We start from the raw sequence: 17,012 nt of genomic DNA, 5'->3' as shown, positions 1-17,012 counted from the left end.
AAGCCAGAGGACGAAGAGAGCGAAACCTGCGACGGCATTTACATTTAAATTATACAGCTGCCGCGGCGCAACGCCAGTGTGGGCGCACAAAGGCTGATTGAGACGTATCCTACATGTGGAGGTGTAAAAACCTGCGCCCTTAGTCACGGTTTCTCCTGCGTGGTTCGGCTTCTTCTGCTCAGAATAACTTTTAGGATTAAATTTGTCTGTGAAAGACTTCTACTGGCACTTCACTTGTGTTCCTTCCATACTTTGAAGTCGACTTCATCAGCAGATGTTTGCTTTTCTGAAGGTTCATATTTCATCTTTAAAAATGAACATTATTTGGCAATAACTGGCAACGAGTCTCTGATATCACAGTGGAGCAATTTTGACCCAGACAGTCTTAATTCAGTCACACTGGAAGGTTTTCACCCCAAAACTAAATCGATTCGGGTCACCTCCACACGTGGAGCTAAATGTTACCCTATTGTTTGCAAAGCGTCTGCAGTCTCAAAAGTGCGAGCAGGAGACGCAACCCGTTGTCTTCAGCTAAAGACAAATAAAATCTGACTCCACTTCAGTTTAAATTTCATGAAGAAGTTGCGCTCAGTGTCTTCAGTGGTTCTCGCTGCAGCGCCCCCACAGGCCAGGAGGGAAACAGGTTTTTAAAGGATTCTGTTCGTTTGAAGAGAACAAATGCTCCAACTTTGGTCGTCAATTAAACCAACCCGACTGGACAATCAGAAATGGAAACACCCTCAGAAGTTCTGAGTTGCCCTTTGACCTCATGGATGAGCCAGTAATAAATATTAAACCATCACAACAATTGCCTTCCAGATGATATTCTAGTTTCCTGCGTACATCATCAACTGAGCCAAAGTCCAGTCTGGAGATAAATCCAGATAAAGATCTCCACCGGCGCGCTGAACAAATGTAAACAACAAGCGCACAAACAGCCGTGACAGCTTTGCAACAAATGCTCTGAAGTCGGTTTCTCCCCGCGGTGTTTTTGTGTCCCTGAACGCGCCAGATGACCCGACACACATGAGCAGGCACGCAGTGGTCGGTCCGCAGCTGCCTGCTCTCAGCCAGAGACGAGGCCGGTCGGCAGTCGGATACCACCGGCAGAGATGTGACATTTACAGTTTCTTTTTCCTGACAAACCTCTGACAGCCGGCTCCCGCGGATCATTATCAAAGCATTTCTGTCTGTATAATCGAGATGAATGCTCACGAACACAAGCGCCATCAGTTTTATGGAGGAGCAACTCTCGAGGAGGTTCTTTTAACTCATACATTCCCACTTTTTATTTATTTTCTCCTCCCACAGACGGATTTGTTGCGCTGACAATGTTTCCGTCGACTTATTGAATCTCCGGCAGAAAAAGGGGGCAATCTGGGAGGCGGGCTGCAATCTAAAACATTGATAAATAAATGCAGGGGGATATGAATATGGCTGTTTGTTTGTTTGTGCTGGGTGTCGATTTAATCCCAGCTCGCCTTTTACAAAACTGATTGGTGTCGCGCACCGCAATTAACTCCCCCAGCTCCGTCTATAAATCAACTTCCTGAACTCTGTGATGGAGGAGATGATGCTTTTGGAAATTAGCACCATCCGACCGACGCTCCGGAGGGATGGAAAATATAAAACCCCCCAGAAAGACGGAGGGCTGGATTTCTCTAATATCTGATATTGACGTGGAGAATCACGCTGATTCTTGGCGGCGCCGCGGGGGGAAGATGCAAGCCTGCTTTTTCATCTTAACTGATCGCCTCTTTGGTTCCCATTGAAGCGCCGCCGCCGCCATTATGAGGCATCGGTTGAGCATTTACGTCGCAACGCTGCTCCGTCTGCGTCCACTGTTGCTTTACTTATTCATGTTTCATTTACAACTCCTGGTGTGAGTGTTTCCAGATACAGAGCGTATTTCTGTGTGTGTGTTCCCTGATAGCGCTAATCCTGTTTACTTCCCTTTCCTCTCTTCTTCAACTTCCTCGTCTTCCAGGCCTATCCGTGGCTCCTGCCCCGGCCGGCCAGAACAAATGGAGAACCCCTCCGCCCTCTCCAAATATTTGATGCCCTCTCTGAATATGTAAACCGCAGCAGCAGAAGCAACGCTGAGAAATTACCAGAACTATCTGGGCCATTGACAGGCCTCCCCTGTGGTCAAATGAGCCCCCTCCTTCCCGACCACTCCGGATTCTTTGGCTCTGCGCAGACAACCAGCAGGGGGGAGGAGATAAATTTGGGCCAGTTCTGGCTCTCCAATGTGGGGAATTTAGACAAGTGTGTCTGTGGTGTGGCACTTCACCCCTGAAAGGAGGTTTGTGAGGTGTAGAAAAAAAACACACAAAAAAAACATTTTCACCAACTGGTTTGTCTAAATTGGACCAACATGTCGTTTTACATCAGTTAATATCAATAATTATTGATTAGTTTTTTGTTTTAAATAACTGAAATGCAGCCAAACTGTTTTTGTGATCTTTCAGGTTTTATCAGGCCGTTGTTTTTCATTTTTAAGTCGTTTTGGGCGAAACCTGAAACTGCTGCTGCGCCAGATCGTCAACAGGTTGTTGCTAGGCAACCAAATAATGAGTGAGTTAGTTAGCTTAGCGGCTAAAACCTTTCTGAATTAAAGTTCAGTGAATATTTTAAAACCTGAATGTTTTTATCAATTAATGTTGATCACAGTTCTACAGTGATCTATATTGTTATTGATTTGTTGTCATTTTTCTAAACTCAAATAAAACTAACAGTGAAGTTTCTTCACTGTTAGAGTTTTATTTTAATTTCTCTAAATTAAACTTCCTGTATTTAAATAAAATTGTTACATAAATAAGTGTGTCTGATTTTGAGGGGTTTTTGACAGACGCTCAACCTGTTTATTTTATTTTATTTACTAATGAAAGTTTGATTCTTAGCTGCAACTTTTCTAATTTGATTAATTTGAAAAATGTGGAAATTTTCACAGAATTTAGAAAATCAATTTTAAGGCTTTTAAAAATCTAAACTTAATATTAACATATTTTTAAGTATGTTACACAGGTGAATTTATAAAAAGTATCTGTTTTAAATATTCTCCATGCTAACACTTGTAGCATGTTGCCAATGTTGATTTTTTTGAATCTTCTTCTGATAAAAACTTACAATCTGCACTTGAATATTTCAAATCCATTTTAAGGAATTATTGATGTTAAACAAAAGCTCCTGTTTCTTGCTTCAAAGTTTATTGTGTGATAGTTTTGTCTTATTTGTAGTATAAAATAGACCAAAGATACTTGGTAATATTTGGTGTTTTATCAGTGTAAATGTTTAGTTTTATGAATCTTTTTGAGTTAAAGTGACAACCAGCGTTTAGAAGCTGCTCCCATCCCTTCTGTTGAGGACGGTTTTGATTTAGGTGGCAACATTTGAACCATTTGTGGAATCGGTGACCCTCTGGCTCGCGCAGCGTCTCTTGGCTCGTGGCGCCGTCGGGGGAAATCCTAATTCACAGAAGCAGTGGCCGTCCTCAAACCCGCCGGCAGATGCTCCCTGCGTCCCGCCTGCCCGGCCAACATGCCTCTGTCTGTCCGGACGCGTCATCTGAACATTCGTCCGTCCATCTGTCCGTCAACACGGCGACGCAATGAGAGAACCGACATATTAATGTCTAAAACTAGAGGAGAGATGATTTATTGAAGGCAATATGTTCGCGTTAATCATTTACTGGGTGACGTGTTTGAGTGCCCACATTGGCTGATGAATGATTGATGGCAACATGTTCAGACTTCTTCTTCTGTTGTCTTTGGATATTTTGAGATAATTGTTAAAGTTTCTAATTGAGTAGAGATTGGTTTAGGTGACGAGTTCAGATCAGAACGCAGCCAAACAAATTTAGTAACCAGCTCAAATGGGTACAGAGACATGACTGAATTGGTAAATTGATAGATTTTTCAAATCGTTGGTTTATTTTCAAATCCTGGAAGATTCAACTGGATGAAATAAAACTACATCTATAACAGGTTTTGTCCTACAGGAACGTTTTTTATATGCATTTTGAACTATTGTGGTAGAAAAGGGTGAAATTCTAAATTTCGTGCCAAAGTTTTTACACTTTTCCAAAAATACGCTAAAAGAGGAATGGAAACAGATTTGCCGACTTTCTTAAATCTACCATCACTGGTGGGTCTGTGCCATACCAGGGGCACAAACTACAAAAACTCTTCAGCTCCATTTTTCTCAGATGTTTTTCTCCATGCTACAAATCAACTTTAATTCATACGAATCAGTCAAACATGAGAAACATTTAATGGATCCAGGAGGCGACATTATCTGCCATTTGTTAACTCTTAGACAATAAAATGATAAAATACGAAAGCAAAATAACCTTATTTAGTTTCTTCTTTGGAAACAGCGCTGAGCTTTTGTGTTATTAAAAAAATAGGATCTACCACAAGATTCATCTTTAATTTTGCATGTTTTATGTGAAAATCTTCCATTTTCTCACCACACTGATCGTCACGTCTTGTGAGAATCTCCCCAGAACCTACAGATGGAAACTTTATCGACAGCACACTTGTTAATGAATAAATCATCCCGTTAATGGCAGAAAGTTTGTTTGCCTCGTGTGTTTTTGTCCTGATGAACCCTGGAAAGGTCCGCCGGCCATCTGCGGCCGCACGCCAGAGTGTGTGTCTCTATTTTGGTGCGTCCGGCGTCCACTGGGGACGCTCGCCTGCTGCCCCACTTTCCCCGCTCTCATGTCGGAGCAGGACCATCTGACGGGACGGCGTGGAGGCGGCGTGGAGGCGGCGGCGTGGCGGTGGGGGGTTCGCCAGCGTCACATGTCTATATCTGGCCGCTGCCGGCGCTGCAGTTGTTTTCCAAAATGCAACGGGGCAATCGATGATAATGAGGTAGGACATTTTAATGAGGACTGTTGCAACCTGGGTAAGGCGTGCAGGAAGGAGGGGCTGGCGGGGAGGGGGGGCTCTGGTTGCCACAACAACACCTTCTGGGAGTCTGACTGGTTGAAATGTCGCCGCATTTTTTAGGAGGAAATTAAAAATCGAACAGATTGGTTTAGTTTAACAAACTAAAGTCATGATCACGTTTTACAGAGTCTTTAGAGTTTTGGGTTTCATTTCATTGCAACATAAATCTGGAATAAACTTCCAGAAAACTGAAAAACTGCTGAAACACTGAGAAAACTAGAAACTCACTTTTTGAAATTTGCTTTTGAACCATAACTAATGGAACATTAACCAACATTTTGACGTGTATTGATGTTTTTGATGATAAAATGTAATTTTTGATACTTTTATCTTAAATTGGTGACCGTATATTGTTTCTGAGAGATTTTGTTTTTGTGTTTTTATGATGTGAAGCAATTTAAATGGCCTTGTTGCTGAAATTATAATAGTTTAGGGTTTTTTCTCATTTACTGAAATAATCTGCTGAATAAATGATAGTATTTTTAGCACCTTTTGCTAAAAATGGATGAAATTATTTATTTGAATCTTTTAATGCATTTCTAAAACTGCCTAAAAAGACTTAAGTGGTTTAATTATTACTTTTCTAATGCAAATCTTCAGAATATTTAACTAAAATATTTCAGAAACTGATCGTTCCATCTAAATAAGAGCAGCACAAAGTGAACATTTAATTTTCTTTCAATCTTAAGTTTTCTCTGAATGACAACGCTGCACATCGTCCACATGCCTGCAGGTCGTCAGAAGCTATTTGCACATTGTGAACTCAAGTGGTAAGGAGGAAAAAATATGGCAAGACTCATAACAGTGCAAGAGATCAGACCAAAAACCGCCTGCAGGAAAATGACACTTGTGAAACGCATCCAGTTTAAAAAAGGTGAAACATTTAAGAAATGTTTATGTTTTCAAAAATAAATGCGCAAGGAATGAGAAATCGCCTTCTAACGAGAAATATTTTTGATCCCAAGCAACCTTTTGTCCTGAAACTGTTTATGTAGAATCAGGAAAATAAATCTTTCATGAATGGAAAGAGGGAAAAAAAGCATTTTTTATGCAGCGGCTATGTGTGTGCAGGATGAAAACAAAGCAATAAACCCACTGACACTTTTATTTAATATTCACTGCGCATCCCCGAGCAAAAGCGACACGAGATGTTGGAAAAAAAACACAGAAGATGTGGAAAAGTTGGAAATAAGCGCATGAATAATCCTGTGCAGTAAAAAGAGACGCGGTCAGTTCCTGGTGCAGAACCTGCGAAAGCCAATGGCGATCGGCGCGCTAATCAACTCACGGCAACATCAGAAAGAATAGGTAATTTCAGACACAAAAAGAATAAGTAATTTGGGAGGCGCGTACCCAAATTATTTATGCCTAATGGACGGGGGTGTGTGCATTCATTTGCAATTAAGCAATGTGGTTTATTACCTGTCAGCCCAGAGTCCCGCTCTGCGACGACTTTAATTACACAGCGAGGTGCAGAGGCACTTCCTGCTGGAAGGGAAGGAGCTTCCTCTGGAGCCAAGATGGCGGCCACGTTTTTAATACTTTCTCTCTTAATTAACTTCAGTGAAATGTTAACTTCTGCTTTACTTTCTACTGAAAGCTTTCAGACTTTAGAGTCAACAAAGAGGGAAATAATCAATGCTGAGTCAAGATGTTTGTTGTTGAATTAACGTCAACTTCACTGGCTTTGATGGAGTCAAAAACTCACATTCGTCCATGTTTATGGGAACCCAGCCTGCCATGTTGGGGTCAAAGGTCAATGCTATAGAAGCAACCCCCAGTGGTCAAATAATTTAGTTTAGGCTGAAGTGAAGTGGAGACTCTTCAAGCACATTAAGTGGAAATCAGTCAATCTTCATTTGGGTAGACAGAGAGTCTGCACAGGATGGATGGTAAGTAAATATGAAATATGGATGTTTAAATGGCTGTTGGATGATCAGTTGGATGTATATAATGAAGCATCCCTGTCCAGCTCATCCATTGTTTCTGGTCTCCTCCCAGTCAGGAAATATCAGACTCAGACTGTTAACCTTTGACCTCCAGCCTCTCTGCTCTTTAGCAGGACTGTTGGGCCCAGCAGAGTCGTGGTTCTGATTGGCTCCCAGCAGAACCGGAGCAGGCTCCCGTAAGAGCAGATCTCCCGTTAAGTATGGGATCCCTGAGAGGACAAACGTTGGAAGGAATCTGCTTTCCTTAAATAAACGCGTCCGTCTGGGGAATAAAAAAGGTTTCCATACATAATTAAGAGGATACATCGTTAGCGGCCCGACGTGTCTTTGTGCTGCACCTTGCAGGCGTTGGGCGCGCAGGGGAGGCTTTATTTAGAAGCACCAGACATAGGCAGCATTTACATTTCAGACTTTACTCTTTCAAGAACAAGGAGCGCGATCCAAGATTTTTCACTTCAAAATAACATATTGAAAAAATGAAGTAAAGTGAAATAATTTATCAATTAAAGACAAAAATGCTGCAGCACATGCAATGGGATGAGAAACAGTAAAAAAATTAAAAATACACACCCTATTTTTGAATTAGAGTTGGATCTCTGATCCTGTGGGTTTTTATCACGTAAACGGATATAAAATCATTGAGAACCAGAACTTCAACATAGACGTCCAACTTTATACATCTAAAAGTTTTCAAAAAACAGGCTGGAAAATGCATCTAGAAGAATTCATTCAAGAGAATTAGCGAAGCGGAGTAAGACTTCCAAAGTTAGCAAAAGGGCGAAAGCGCTAACCCAAATGTTAGCTCTGCTATTAGCACATTAACAAAACAGAATAATTTAAAATGGATCCAGACAAACAAATATAGGGTCAATAAAGTACAGTTCCAAAATTAGCCAAAGAGTAAAAGTGTTAAACCAAACGTTAGCGTCGCTATTGACACGTCAACGGATTTACAGAAATATGCCCACCACTGCAACACGCCACCATCCAGTAGGTGGCGTGGTGCACAAATGTTGAACTTTATTCAATTGAAAGTAAAAAAAAAAACAGATTAGCTAAAAATTTATCCAGACATAATACTTAAGGGAACCTAGCGGTTTCAAAGTTAGCAAAACAGTTAAGGTGAAAGTTAGCTTAGCCCTATGGTATATTTCCAAACTAGCTCAATTTAAAATGGATGCAGAAAAATTTAATTCGGGGGAAGTAATTGTTTCAAAGTTAGCAAAAGGGCTAAATCACTAAACTAAATGTTAGTGACTTAGCAAAAGGGCTAAGCTAACTAATTTGAAATATATCCATAACACTACTGCATGCTAATAGTACCATAGAGAAAGCTAAGTGAGCTAATAGTTTCAAAACTAGCAACAAAGTTAAAGTGCTTAGCTAAACATTAGCTACGCTGTTTGCAAATATGCAAAACTTCATTTAAATGAATGAAGAATTAGCTAAATGAATAAAAAGTTTTAAAATTAGCAAAAGTTCTAAATCGCTATGCTAAAAGCTAACTCCATTATTGGTACGTTAGCGGTTCTCCAAACTGCTCAGAGATAAAATCATAAGACCACAGAGTCTAAATCCGAATGTTCTGGTGAACATTTTTCATGAACGTGACGACACCCCGTCACAGAACGAGAGTTTTCTCTTTTTCTCCACCCGCTTCATGAACACATATCTGCGGTGCTCAGAAGCAGCTGCTCATCACCCCTCCAAGGCCCGAAGAGTCATCATCCAAGTCACAGTCGCAGTGTGTAGTCAAACTTTAGGAGCGCTCCGGGGGTCCATCGGTGGGAAACAAGCGCTAATTGTGCTAATGAGCTTGTTTGGATAAGCCCTCTGTTTCCCCTCTCAGCGGCGCAAGAGGCCATCTGACTTCCAGACACTTCCAGGCCCAATCGGGATGGACCGACTGCGACACCCCCGCCCCGATCATCACTAGCGATAAAAGTATCTGACACAGAGGCGTACGGTCATCCATCATCGCTCGTTTGAGACACAAGTTTAGCTTCTGCGTTGGCTAGCAGTGAGGGATTATAGCATCTTTTGTTTTGATGGCCCTTCCTTAATGGGGCCGCATTAAGGGGAAATCCTAGGGGCCGGTTTTTGGGTGATTAAGCAAGCAACACATTTACAAGTCACTAATTGAGAGAACAAAGCCAGAAACCCAAAGAGGGCAGAGCTGTAATGAAGTGCGGCTCGTCAGGACGCCGCGTCCTGCTCCAGATACAGATGTGTTTGTTTTTACTCACTGATGAGCTAAAAATCAGCCAACGACTAGCAAGAAGAAGATGCATCATTTCCCTTCTGATTCAGCAGAACTGGCCATCAGCTTCATCATTCTGAGTCCAGTTCTCTGAATTCACCACAGACTAACAAGACAGCACATTGTCTCTGTGACCTATGAGCATGCAAAGCATTAAACATGATTTATTGGTACCAAGGAAAGGTCTTGGTATGCAAAGTCAACAGATGTTTATCCAAAAGAAGAGCACTTTGTGCTCAAGCTGTGGCCCGCGGCTACGTCTCAGCAGTTATGCAAAGGTTTGAAAGCCCCTTGTTCTGGAAAAATGCGACACTCAAACCTCAGTGGAGGAATGTTCTCACGCAAACTCTCACCTGACACGAGTTAAAGGGACATTTGAAGCTGATCTCTAAATCTAAATGCCGGTTTTATACCGGAAAGGCGTAGCCAGGACGAGCAGATGATTAGCGCTGTCCGGCTCCTTCGCTGGGCCTGAATGCTTTGATCAAAACATCTAATGGTCCAGATCGTTTCATGTGAACTTCAATATTTTCCAACAGCTTCCAAGGACATAAATAATAAAAGCAATGTCTGTTTTCCCCCTAAGTTTCTCATAATCTTTTAAAATGCTCTTCTGGAGGACTTTTAGAGATTTCTTCAAGCTTTGGCTCCTTCTTGACTTCCATGCAATGCAGTTCCAGACAAGTTAAAGAGGAATGTTTCATTTGTTTGTCCAATAAATTTCCATTTAGACATGAAACCCTCCAGGAAACAAGTGCTGAACTGGTTTCACCCAAAATACCAAACTTCAGCATTGGTAAGTGAGCTTAAAGTTTCAGAGCTGAAAAGTCTCAAAACCCAAATGATCTTAACAAACAGTAAAAAAAATAAAATATACATTTCTGAATTAGAGTTGCTCTTGTCCTTTGTCTTATATATGTGTCTCACCCAAAGTTATAACTTTGTTTCAATAAAAACTTTGTTTTATTCCTCAGGTAGGATAACAGACAACTTTTATAATTCTATTTAAAACGTCCTGTTAGTATGTAAAGATTAGTTTTGCAGTGTTTTCTATAACGTCTATGTGTAATTTGGACAGTTTGATGCTGGCGTTGATCTGAGTCGGTAGAAGACACAGATCAACCAACTGTAGCATCGCACTTTGAGCTCCAGTCCCGTTTAAAATATTTGACACGGTGCAGTGAGAGACTTGTGTGGGGAACCGGTGGTTTTATTTGTGTCATTTGCCGGTGATTAATGAAACATGCCCCGATCCATCAATCTGTCCCGTCTTTGTTCACACTGCAGTGAAATCAGGTTAAGCAGCGACGTCGGATCTGGCAGCAGATGTGCAGCTCAGGTTGTTGTGTGCTGCTGCCTCGTGGCCTAATTAAAGGAAAACCCAAGCAGCCAAATGAAGCTGCAGTCACCTGAGATGAAGGACACATCCTCTGTGCCAGGAGACGATTCATATTTGATTTTTTATTTATATTTCTGTGCCGTGCAACACTCGGGGAGAAAAAAAAGTGGGTCAGTGAGCAGAAACCAACTTTGAAACATTTGTGTTGTCAGTCTAGCTCTGGTTAAACATACTTCTGTATCCCATTTCCCCGGTGCATATTACTCATTAAAAATGTTTAACAACATTTTAATTGAAGAATTAATTACCTTCGGCCGCGCAAAATCCTCCTAAATTTCACCAGGGGAGTCGTCAGAGGAGCAGACGTAGATGCAGGGGAGATTACATCAGCGACAGAATGTGAGTCGACGGCGAGAAGCACGTGAAATTCACGAGAAAACGCGTCGGTGAGCGAAGCGCTACGATGTCCCGCCAAACGTGTGACTTCGGCCCACTGAGCTGCAGGACAAACGGCGTTTATAGCCTCCGAGTGTTCAACACTGAGGCGAAAGCACCAGAACCAGAGGTGACCAAATTATTCACAACATGGGGGAGATTTCCAAGGTTGGCGCCATGTTGCTTTTCCAACTTTACAGCAAATACATGACAGTTTCTGTTGTCGGTTCATCTGGTATAGAAAATGGGAAGAAAAGTTGCTCGATGTTTAAAGTGTTAAAGTAAAATCTAACAATTTTTCTTCACCAACAATTAAATTTGATTCTCGTCCTGAAAAGTTACAAATTTGCAGCTGAGTTGAACTGCAGTTTTTAATCAGATGGGTCCCAATGCGAGACAGAAAGATCCAATAAAAGATTATTGACTGATCTGTTCGCTTGAATTTTGAAGCTTTCTTCTGTGTTTTTTAAATAAGTGGATCCGTCCGTCAAGCTGCCAGGATAACGTAATTAAAGTGAAAGTTGGATCAGTGCATTCCTAAAATCCCAGTAAAACACATGAAAGTTTGTGGTTTTATTGTAAATACCCCATAAATATCAACAAATATGTCCAGTTTGATACTAACAGTATTAATTGTACGTTAAATGCTGAAGCCGACATGAATTTGTCAGCAATCAACCTCCTTTGTGCTGGAACAGTGAACCTTGTGGCTCACACCTCTCCCCCCTCCTGCCTTTGTCTGTCTCCTCTCTGCTATTTAGCCCTTGCATTTGATTAGTTAATTGCCCCTCCTCGTTCCCCCCTCCAGTCCTCAGGTGGAGGCAGAGCGCGAGGGCTTCTCATCCAGCCAAGCTGTTCTTTTGGACGGGAAAGGAGGCAGCTGTGTTTACAGCCCGGGTCCTGGCGTACATTTAGCAGAATCTATTATTCATATCGCTCAGTATCAGAGCGAGATCTCCAGCCACCTGTCTCGCTGACAACCTCCCCCCCGCCGCCGCCGCCCGAAACCCCACCGCCTCCTTTTGTGATGCTCTTCCGTTCGGAGCAAATTACGCTCTTCGTGATGAATTGGGTTTTATGAGCGGCCCCGGCGAGGATTTCTGCGGATCATCAGTGGTTCCTACCTGGAGCCTTCTGTGTTTGGTGATGTCGCTACACCTGTTAGCATCTCTGATGCCTCTGGGCTACCTGAGGAGACTCCCGCTTCCAGTCCGTGTGAACATTTTTAATTAACGGGGAACTCCACGATAACTTAGAACGAGATTCATAATTTATAGAGATTTCTGCTTTCATCTTCACTAGTTTGCATAAAACTAATTACTCCATAAACGCCGTTCATTACAAAATGTATATTTTCTCTTTGCAGACATGAGGAGAAGAAAAGTATCCCTGAATCACTGGCTGTAAAAGTTCAGGTAAACCACAAAGAGCTGTTTCTATATGTTTAAGCATAAAATTAAAGTTAGAAAAGCTGCAAAAGTTTTTACTAAAACACTTTCCTCAAAATCCAATATGGCCGCCTTTCAGCGCTGATAGCTTCCTGCAGTTGTCAAAATGTTAAATCTATGGGGTAAAACAAAGAGCAGTACTGCATTTCTAGTATAATTTAGCTGCACCCAATTAGGAAATCCCACTAATTTGATTTGTAGCTGCATTTATTGAATTGTTATTCCAAGATTTACAGTTTACTCTTGTCAAAGTACAGGAAGTACATGTCACACAACTAGACTGGAATTGTTACTGTTGGAAAATTTGGGCTACTCCAAAAAGGGGCGGGGCATCTTCAAAAAGACAAAAGTAACAACACAGAAAGAAATACACAGCTACATCTTTTTTGTAACAGAACCTAAAGGAAAATATTTGCCTACTTTGTCACAAATACTGTGACAAACTTTTGTTTTTGTCCAAAAAAGGCGTGGAGCCTTCTCAAGGAAAAGGAAATTACTAAACTCTATAGAGGCGATCAGCTTAATAAGTCAAAATAAAATAATTAATGAGAAAAATTTGGGTGATAAAACAAGAAGAAATATTTCAAAATATACTCTCAAATTTCACTGGAATTAAGAAACTAAAATTTCTTAAAAATTCACAATCTAAAAACTATAATCCTCACAATTCAAGAGAATTTTTAAAACATATTTTTAACATTTGCCATTTGGTTATGCATGGCAAGATGGGCTCCAAATCAGGGCCCCCAAAAGTTTTTAACCAGCCCTGGCAGGTGTGCACATTAAATCAAAATGCTTTTTTAAGTGTTGATCAGCTGTGAAAACCCAAAATGTTTACAGTTATAAGGACACGGCTGCACAACTTTATCTGCGATGACTTGTGGAGCAGAAAAACAGAAAAGTGTATAAACAAACATGCTGCAAAACATCGCTGCCTCGCGAGTCTGTTTTCAATTCCCGTTCCATTAAAGCGTCCCCACAGGAGCCGGCGAGGTTGGGTACGGGGTTAGGTGCACACACATAAATCAAAGCGGTCCAAGGAATTGTAATCCTCGCTGAACATTTTGGACTGATTGATATAAATAACATTGTCCTCGCCATCTGTCCAAAGAGGGACCTTTCCAGTTAGTGTTGAGCGGCACCGGCAGAATAATTAATGAATGGTGTCCTTTGTGCCGGTAATAAAGAGGAGACAAATTATGTTATAATCCAACTGCTGCTCGTTTGTCACAGCCAAATAAAATGTCAAATAAAAGTGAGGGGCCACAGTGTTTGTTTAATGGAGTGCAAGCTACCTGCTCCGGAGTTTGACAGCCGGCTGGGAAGGCTGTAAAAATAAAAAAACGCAGAAAAATAGCCCAGATTCTGGATACAAGTCTGCAGGAATTTACTCGCACCGACTGTCCTCATCATGTTCTGCACATTTAACAAATGCTCACAAACACAACACTGACTCTGGACGTCCGTCCTGGAGGAAAATCTCCAAGTTATCAAAGCAAGCACAGAAAGTCTGATCCCAGCCCTCTGTGCTGCCAGTTTCTGGAAATAAAATCTGATGTCAGAACATAGTTGTTTATGTGTAAACATGTAGCCCTGGAGGGGAAGAACACAAGGAGAGAAATAGAGCCAAAAACACATCAGAAGACACAACCAGTTGTCTCATGAAGCCATGAAACAAACCAAAGATTTCTGGGAAAACCACAGAAAACAAAATGAATCATAACGCCTCCAAATTTTTCCCCTCATGCTTCCAGTTTGCCTCTTAAAAAGAGTAAAAATTTTACTTTTTTAAAGGCCACAAAATATTTCATTTGACTGATGTGGAAATGTCTACAAACCGAAATTGATTCAGTTCTAAGGCTGCAATCTTGATGCGATTTTATGCAGAAATTATGCAGATTTCTTACATACTTTGTATAATGACAGTTTTCAATCATTGTTTGTTCTGGGGCTGACTTATGACGTCAATGACGTAAAGTCTGATAAAGAGCATAAATCATTAACGACGTGTCCAATCCCGAACCGCACAGCATCGTGGGAGATGAAGGCAGAAGAAACAAAATCAAGAAACAAAATCGGTGGAATCAACCGACTGGTTCGCTCTTTGGTTGCTAGCAACAGCCTGCTCAGTAACTTGCACAGCAGCAGTTTCAAGTTTTGCCATAACTGCTTACAAATAAAGATAAAATAAAATGTCAGATCAGTTTCTCAGAATTTCAGATATTTAGAACAAAAAACTTTTGATTTTTATTCATTAATTTCATTATGGTTGCAACTAATTTCTTCTGAAAGATCAAGAAAGAGAAAAACTTAAAATGATCTTTTCACAACTTTAAAATCCAGCCTTTATTTAAAGAAAAGTATTTGTTAAAGGGATTGGTTCTGGTCCAAATCCCAGTTGATTGATGTGGACACAGAAATATAAATCTCCGAGTTAGCGTTCAGTCTTAGCGTTCACATCTGTATGAGTCAGGCCGGACCTCTGCTCAGGTATTCATAACCTGAGATCCAGGTTGGATTGCTGTCATTGATCGGCACAAACACCCAAATTGAATTTGTATCCCTCATCTCACCTTCTCTGCAAATGTTGCGTCGCCATAACCAGAGTCAAACCTGAATCTTAACACCCTCAAACCAGAAAAAATAAAAAAGGTGACGTCCAGGCAGCTGTAGGGTGTCGCTGTTAACAATGATTCCCGATGAGAAGCCTTAGCGAAACGGTGCAAACGTTGATGTGTTTATCAACCAAGTACTGGACAGATATTTGAGCTGTTTATGTCGCTTGGAGATTCAATTCATATCAAAGTGATCTTGAACTTCCAGAAAGTTTCACAGTAAGCAAGGACAAGCGCCAACATCAAGCAACATTGCCTCCAGGTCCGTCAATCAGCCCCTAAATTAAAGACGAGGTGCGTGCAGCTCGGGCTTCACCGGGTCCCGTCTCTAATCTCCCGGTGATGAGGACATCACCCTGACTCGGAGTGCGCTCTAGGTACGCTCATTCCACCCACGTCGGCGTCTCCACGGAGCCCCATTATCTGAGGCAACAAAAGGAGGAGCCGCTGTATGCGATCGGCGTCGCTCCGTCCATATTAAACAGCGCAAACTCCTCAAACCAGGTTCATTTTAATTAGAGGGGAATTTGATCACCGCCGACTCCCACTGGCTCTTCTTCATCTTCATAAGACAAGCTCTACCTTCAAAATAAAATACAAAAACGGCAGCGCTCTAGCTCCAACACAAGGGAAGTGGAAGGAGAAAAAGTTCCTTCTTCAAGTCAAAGCTACAGGGAGCCATCTTTGTTTTGGGAAACAAAGATTTGGAAAATCAATGTTGGAAATAAACCAGATGTTTTCTATTAGAGCCGACACCTTGGTGTGTTAATGTTTAAGAATTAAAAGATAAGAAGATACTCTGTGGACCTGCAGTGATCTTTTATAGAATAAAGACATTTTTCTTGGCTCAGAACCAAACATGAAGTTAGTTAGTAAATTTTAAGATGTTATTTAACAAAGAGTCAAGAAAACGTACAAAATTCAAAGTGACTAAGGCACCAAATCACAAACAATTACCTTGATAGGAAAGCTAGTTGCTAATGCTGCTAAAGCTAACATAGTGGTATTATCGATTGGAATACAAATTGTATTAGCTTAGCCACTGTAGTAGCAGGACATGCTAATGTAGCAGAATGTCATGCTGCTACATTAGCTAGCATGACATAGCTAATTACTATGACACAGAAATCAATTTGGCAAAACCAATCGATAATGCTAATGTAGCTAATGCTAATATAGCACCAACAACCAAAGTTTTTACTGCTACTACATAAGTCAATGTAAACACATTCAATGCAACCAACTTTCACGTAATTCTGTCTGTAGCTAACCATGCTAATGTAGCTAACCATGCTACATTAGCTCATTTTGCTACATCAGTTCTTGTTAACTAAACCATGATTAAAAATCATGTTACATGATTGCTACAGCTGCTAATGCTAATAGAGTGGCATTACTAACCAACATTGAGCATTAGCAACTGCAGTAGCTGGAGTCACCAACTGTGCTACATTAGCTAATATATCTATAATCAGCTAATATTGTAGCACCAGTAACTTTAACATTGGATTAAGTGCTAGCTCAGGAATAACTCCTGTAGCTGTAGCAGCTTGTATTACCAACAGACACAACGATAGCAGCTACATTAGCTTCTATTTTTAGATAGCTAGCGCTAATAGCAACAAATAGATATTTTTCAGTGTTTTGGACTGGAAGTCTTCTGTGTATTCTGATAATATATCTATTAAAGTGTGTATTTATGCTAAACGCTTGCTAATCAAACCTACACACAGAACCCCTCACCTCTGAAGTGCCCACCGTAAAGGCCCATCGTGTTCCAGCGTTTGTTTTTATTTTACCACAATAAATGACCAGAACGGTCATCTGTCCCCAACGTCAACGCTCCATCTCTCCAACGCCTTTGGGCGGGTCGTTAAACGGCCAAACGAGCGATGGAGTGAGTAAATAATTCAACAAATAGATGAATAAGTAAAAAGGGGTGGGTTAAGCAGAAAGCAGGGGCTTCTCTCTGCGAATGTGCAGCGGCTGTACAGTCCTGAACCTTGGC

This window comes from Poeciliopsis prolifica, unplaced genomic scaffold, assembly GCF_027474105.1.
Source record: "Poeciliopsis prolifica strain line A6 unplaced genomic scaffold, Auburn_PproV2 SCAFFOLD091, whole genome shotgun sequence".
NCBI classification, from domain to species: Eukaryota; Metazoa; Chordata; class Actinopteri; order Cyprinodontiformes; family Poeciliidae; genus Poeciliopsis; species Poeciliopsis prolifica.
Note: the sequence above shows the minus strand (reverse complement) of the source record.